Genomic DNA, 7302 nt, shown 5'->3' with positions numbered 1-7302 from the left:
GAAAAGATTTCACTACTCTGGCTGCTTCGCCTTTCAACAAATTATGCAAAATATGAGATTTATGAACAGGAGAATAATATTTATCATCCACAATCAATGATGAGAAGATATTTTTTAATCTTGGCCAGTCTGAAATATCAGAGCCATCAAACGGTTTTATTTCAGTTGGAGGTAATATCATGTCCAAACGGGGAGAATGAGAGGTTGAAGGTGAAGGTTCACTTTTCTCCTTCGGCTTCTCATTTTTCATTTGATTCAATTTATCACGAGCATTTATTATTGCACAGGATAAATTATCAATAACGGTAAGTGATTGATATTCAGGTTCTTTAGTAGGTTCAACTTGAATAGATAATTCATTGATTTCATCTAAGAGTGCAGAATATTCTTTCACAGTATTTTCAATAGATATGCTTCTTATCAAAAATTGAGATTGAATTTTAGGATCATTGATGTCCTTCAACAAGTCATAAGCTTGTTGAACACGGCTAAACAAAGTTTCTTTCTTCTTCACACGAATAGTAAGCGAGGCTTGTGGGCTTGCCATTGTAACTAAGTAACTGATTAGATTAACAAGGAGATTTGGAAAGGAATCTTGTAACTGGATTTAACATGGATATCAGTGCATGTATCAACAAGAAACTCTACTATTAACGAATTGAAATTTAAATCTCTTGGAAATAGAACATATCCCAGGCCTGGTCGTACCATGTGGTAATCCCGTCCTGTCACCAAACCTATGGATTGGGGTACAGTTAAGATTTAATTCACGAAAACGTCGACAGCCCCAAAAGTAAGTCTATTAATCCATTCCTCTTCAATTCCCTACCTATCTTATCAGATACAAGGCCTAATATGCGATTGTTATCCAAGTCTTCTCCTCACAGTTTGAGCCTACAAAGCTAGAATTGATTGAAATTTGTCTATTAATTTTACTCAATAATGTGTCCACCATACTTTCTCCATACCCATTTGTGACAGCTATCTGTTTAATTTTAATGATCTCAATATCAAAATCATGATGGCTCATAGGTATTGTTAGTGCTCTATAGACCATGCCATTGAAAGCAGGTCTTATCATAAATACATTTATTTTACTTTTTTGGGAAACTTAAACATCTGGCAAAAATTTATTTCAAGTCCCTCTGGATTTAGTATAGAAGGTCTATCATATCATTAACGGAGCATTGTAGACAACTTTTGCAAGAGACTAAAAGTGCTGGAAATTTACTTCTACACCCGAATTAGTCATAAAAAACTGTTTTTTGGGAAACTTGAAAATTGGTCAAATTTATTTCTGTCTCTGTCTGGATTAAAATTAGTGCAAAAGGTCTATTATATCATCAACAGTGCATTGTAGACAATTTTCCCAGAAGTCAAAAATTCTTTAAAATCCAATTCTGCATCCGAATTATCGATCAGAAATACAATTTTTGACTTTTTTGGGAAACTTGAACATTTTGCAAACATATTCACTCTGGATTCAGCGCGAAAGGTCAATTATATAGTTAACAGTGCATTGTAGAAGATTTTTGCAGAAGACAAAAAGTGTTTGAATCGCAATTCTGCACCCGGATTGATCAACAAAAAGCCTAAAGTGAGACTTTTTTTGGAAAACTAAAAAAATTTTAGTCTTAATTTGAATTGAATTTATTTCACCAAAAAAGTACATTACATCATTAAAATAAAATGAAACAAAATGAAAATTTAACTATACAAAAACAGAAACAAAATTATAAATTATACTAAATACTTAGGTACAATAGATTAAGTAAATAACTTAATAAATGAACTTGACATAGTACAGTAGTAGAAGTAAAATAAAATGTTCAGTTAACTTCATTGTAGAAGCAATTTCTCCTTTTTGGCACTGCCAACATAAGTAACACTTGTGTGTTGGCAGTGAGTTGTAGTTCATTCACACTATTTGCTATGCAGTGACAATGATTTCGAAATACAAAAGTACATAAAAGGAGATGTAAAAATAAAAAAAAAGAGGAAAAGTAAGCTGAAAGTTGATGAATCCATCATGATTTTTTCAAAGAACTCATAAAATTGTTGGGTAGGATTAAATCTGGATTATTTATTATGTGACATGAGTAGTATTTGATTACTTATTTATTGATTGATTCTTTCGTGTTTTAGATTTTAGATTTTTCAGGAGAAAAGACTCTGATATTAGAATAATAATTTCTGTAGTTGGACTTTGTGAGAAAATATATAATTTAGTGAGTAAGTAGTATTTTTGCAGTGAAAAAAAGATTCTGCTAACTTATGTCTAAATGACTCTGGGAACCAGCAAATTCAGGGATAGTCCTCACGGATGAGACGGCTGCATGAGGCAAGGACAAGGCGGATGTTTGGTAGCCTGTAGATATTTTCACAGAGGAATACTGCAGACCTGGCAGGTACCCGCTTGCCGAATCTTGTGAGAACCGACTCTTCCAATAGCAGCAGTTAGGCCTTCTGGCACACTGACATGGAGAGGGGGAAGTTTTCCGGACGGAAAACCTCCAGTCATTAAACAACTGAGGTACCAAGCAGATTAAAATCCATAGTGTATTGAAAAAAGTTAAGTCATTTTCCGGCATTATAATATACGTGAGTGTCCTGTGGTTTGGGATTATGGTGGGAGTGATAGCTGTGGGTAAGTGCCAAAATTTCTAGCTCCCTATAAAACATTTTCACCCGGCCGAGACCCTAATTGGTAAAATTTCTCGTTAGCAGAATCTTATTGGCAGGTAGTTTTTGTAGGAATAATATTTTGATAAAATGTACTGCATATTTCGTTCTTTAAATTTCAAGTAATTGACATAATAAATGAGAAATTCTTCAGGTAATACAATGTTGTTGTCTATCCATGCAGAATGTCTTGCGCACATGTTAGCAATATTTGAGAATGCTAATTTGAAAGTAAATCTTGAAAAATGCAATTTTGTGAAAAGTTTTGTTCGTTATCTGGGTCACCTGGTGACATCGGAAGGAGTGAAACCAGATCTGGAGAAAATCAAGGCGGTTAAACAATACCCTGAGCCGAAGAACATGCAAGAAGTCAGAAGTTGGCTTGGTTTAGCCGGCTATTATCAACGTTTTATCAATGGATTCGCCTTTATAGCTCAACCCCTAACACAATTAACGAAGAAAGGAGTGGACTTTGTATGGGGGCCACAACAGATGGAATCATTCGAAAAATTGAAGAAATTATTGTGTTCGGAGAATGTCCTTATATTTCCTGACTTTGATCACAAATTTATCGTTGCAACAGACACATCAAGCACATCGATTGGTGCGATACTTTCACAGCAAGCGGATAACGGAGAGAGGCCTGTAGCATTTGCCAGTCGACAATTGAATGACGCCGAGAAAAATTATAGTACTACAGAACGTGAACTGCTGGCTGTTATGTATGCAACAAAACAGTTTCGATGCTATCTTTTAGGAAGGAAGTTTATGCTAGTCACCGACCATGCAGCTCTGAAATGGATGCTAAGTCTGCGCGACCCTTCATCCAGACTAACCAGGTGGGCTCTGAGATTGGCTGAGTTTCAGTACGACATGGTTCATAAGCCTGGTAAAAGACACTCCAATGCAGATGCTCTCAGTTGCACCGTAAATGGAGTACAAATGGAAGAATTATCAGATGATTGTGTTGCAGTCGAACAGCTGCATGATGATTAGTGCAGTAAATTGTTGGAATCAAATCTGGGTCAGATAGAGAATGGATTAGTATGGTGGACCAACAAAAACGACGATCCGCCTCACTGGAAATTAGCTGTCCCTAAAACACTAAGAACAACTGTGTTAAAACTGAATCACAGCACCCCTTGGGCAGGACACTCAGGACAAGAGAGAACCGCTAGTCGTGTGAAACAGAGATACTATTGGCCCGCACTAGGAGATGATGTGAGAAAGTTTGCAGCAGAATGTCATGAATGTGCTTGTTGAAAAACTCCCGTTCCTTTGAAAGCCCCAGTCCAACCCATTGAAGAACCAAGTTATCCTTTCGATCTTGTATCGATGGATGTAGTTGGTCCACTTCCAACAACCCGGAATGGAAACAAATACTATGTTAGCTTCATCGATCATTTCACACGTTATGCTGAGGTCATTCCAATCATCAATCAAACAGCCAAAACAATAGCTAAAGTCTTCATCACCCACATTATAACTCGACACGGTGTACCCAACCGTCTGCTGAGTGATCAAGGCCAAAACTTTTTATCCAGTTTATTTGTGGAAACTTGTAAAATGCTGGGTATTGACAAAATCAGAACGACAGTGTATCATCCGGAATGTAATGGTAGAATTGAGCGATTACATTGTACCCTGAACGAGTCCATAGCACATTTCATAAAAAGAGACGGTACCGATTGGGACACCTGGTTGCCCTATGCCCTGATAGCATACAGATCCACACCTTATGCATCTATCGGTTATTCTCCTCATTTCATGCTATATGGACGAGAAATAGTGCTTCCAGGATCGTGTGTCATACCAGATGAGGTTCGTGGAAAAACTACTGAGTTTCATCTGAAAGAGTTGAAGGAAAGATTCTCAGAAGCATACAAAATAGCAAATGAACGATCTATACAAGCGGCGCAAAAACGAATGAAGCAAGCCAATCTCATTAGAAAACTTCGGAGTTTTGAGGAAGGAGATTTAGTGTATCTGTTAGAGCCAGCTGTTAAACCAGGAGACTCAGCGAAATTCCACCTTCCTTGGAAGGGACCCTATGTTGTTGGTAAGAAGCTATCTGATGTAAATTATATGATAAATTTATTGGGGGGAGAAAGAGTAATAGTACATATTAATAGGATGAAACCATGTTATAAGAGAATGGAGGTTTTTTAACAAGAAAATGAACCGTTGTCAGATGAAGACATAGCTGGGGATGATGAGGATCTCGATCATAGGAGGAATGAGGAGTTCATCGATTATTGTGCACCCGAGGATGAGGATGACGAAATTTTTGAAGCCGAAGATATTTAACGAGAAGAGGTGGTAGAAAATATTGATGAAGAAAATGTCGAGGGGGAAGAAGAAGAAAATCTCCCTAGCCCCGTGTTGGATGAGAGAGAAGACCCACTCTACCCTCCAGGTAGATTGATTGATTGATTGATTTGCTGCCTTCATTAAAAAACCTGGGAGGGCGAAGTTAGGGCGCAGCCGGCCCTCTCTTACACTTAACCCTCCAATACAATCCTGAATAAAACTAAAACACTGTACAACAAAGATTATAAGACTACGAAAACAAACTAATTTTACAATAATAAATACTTCCAAATATCAAGTGGAGGAAAGAAAAAAAATTTTACTTTCGAATTTAAGTCAGTGGAAAAAAAATAATAAAAAAGAGAAAAGTGAAAACGGTATAAAAGTCAGTTCAAAATCCATAGACCATTTCGATAGAAAGAAGAAGAAAGGAATAGATAAGGAGGGAAGAAAAGACACACACACACACACACACACACACACACACACACACACACACACACACACACACACACACACACACACACACACACACACCAACACACACTTATGTTAAGATTCAGTTAACATTCCAGTCGAGTCCACCACCTCTGATCCACCGCAAGACAGCCGCGCCGAACCGACGATGTCCCTCAACAAGCCTTAGCTCAGCAGGCAGAGAATTCCACAAACTACAGGCTGTCACAAGAAACGACTTGTTGTACATAACAGTCCTATGTGTTGGGACAGCCAGCAGATGGGATCCATGCCGTGTTCCTCCACAACCAAAATCACTCAAGTAATGGTACTCTACAGCCAGATACTTAGGGGTTTTAGTTTTCAATATCTTATAGAGGAAGCACAAAGCATGATATGATCTACTCTCACGCAGCTTCATGAGTTCAAGTCTGTTGAATTATTCAGTTACATGGTCGCCACGTCTCAGGTTGAAGATAAAGCGAACACAGTAATTATGTGCACACTGCATCCTCTGCAGAAGTTGAACTATCATGTCAAGAGTCACAATGTCACAGTAGTTAAAGATCGGGAAAATCAGAGGACCCAGTACCGAACCCTGAGGAACTCCTCTGTTCACTTCACGCCACCGTGAAGAGGCATCCCCAACTCTCACATGCTGACACCGACCCTGAAGATAGGACCTTACCCATGCCACAGTGGCGTTGGAAAAACCTAAGTTTCTGAGTTCATATAGTAAAGTAGGATGGAAATGCTATCGAATGCCTTGCTCAAATCTATTCGGACTAGAACTGTTAACTCTCTACTATCCATGGCTCTACGGATGTCGTCAGTGACTCTCAGGAGCGCAGAGGTGGTGCTATGACCGCCACGGAACCCTGACTGAAAGTCACCAATCAATCCAGAACCATGGATGAAAGTGCTCAATTGGGAGTGTACAATAATTTCCAGAACCTTAAACATGACGGACAGTAAGCTAATAGGCCTGTAATCAGATGGAGAGAGAGGATTAGGGATCTTGTTCAAGGGAATCACTATGGATGACTTCCAGTCATTGGGAAAAACGGACGTTAAAAGTGAGGTATTGATCAAATGAGTGAGGAAAGGAAGGATGAGAGGGAGGATAATTTTTATAAATTTGATTGGGATACCGTCTGCACCAACAGAGTTCACTCTATGTTGTTAAACTGTTCACTCTATGAACAGCAAAAAAGACTTCCTGCTCTGTGACATTGGAGAAGTGGAAGTCTTCATTGGGATGAAAATCAGGCAGAGAATCGAAGTGGGCACGAGCTTGGTCCAAACTTACAGGGATGTCAGTGAAGAAATCATTGAGATCATCCAGCGAGTGAGCAACAGTCGGTACCTGCCTCTCCTTGCCAGCCCCAATCTCTCTTAGAGTACGCCATAGAGATGAAGTTGATGATCGTTTTGAGGAGATCAAGTTTCGGTAGAATGTAGCTTTAGCATTTCTAATTGTTTGCTTGCAAGAGTTTCTCAACCACTTATAAAAATTGAAGTCATTGGGACTTTTTGACGCTCTTGCTTTTTTGCACCAATAATCTCGATCCCTCATTAGCTGGCGTATCTCATCTGTGAGCCATGGAGCTGGATCCCTGGTTACTCTGAGATTTTTTAAAGGAGCATGCTTTTAAAAAAGATATTGTGATTTAGAATGTCCAACATAACATTAATATCGTTAGTATGGAATATGTGCAGCCAGTCTAGATTAATTGCATCATTGAACAAATTGTGGTAGTTGATATTCTTATAATCTCTATAAGTGATTATTTTAGGTTTGGGTTTGGGCCTCTTAATATTATAAACAAGAAATATCATATCATGTGCAGAAAG

The sequence above is a fragment of the Nilaparvata lugens genome, chromosome 6 (assembly GCF_014356525.2).
Source record: "Nilaparvata lugens isolate BPH chromosome 6, ASM1435652v1, whole genome shotgun sequence".
Taxonomy (NCBI): domain Eukaryota; kingdom Metazoa; phylum Arthropoda; class Insecta; order Hemiptera; family Delphacidae; genus Nilaparvata; species Nilaparvata lugens.
The sequence above is the reverse complement of the archived record's forward strand: the minus strand, read 5'-3'. Positions refer to the sequence as shown.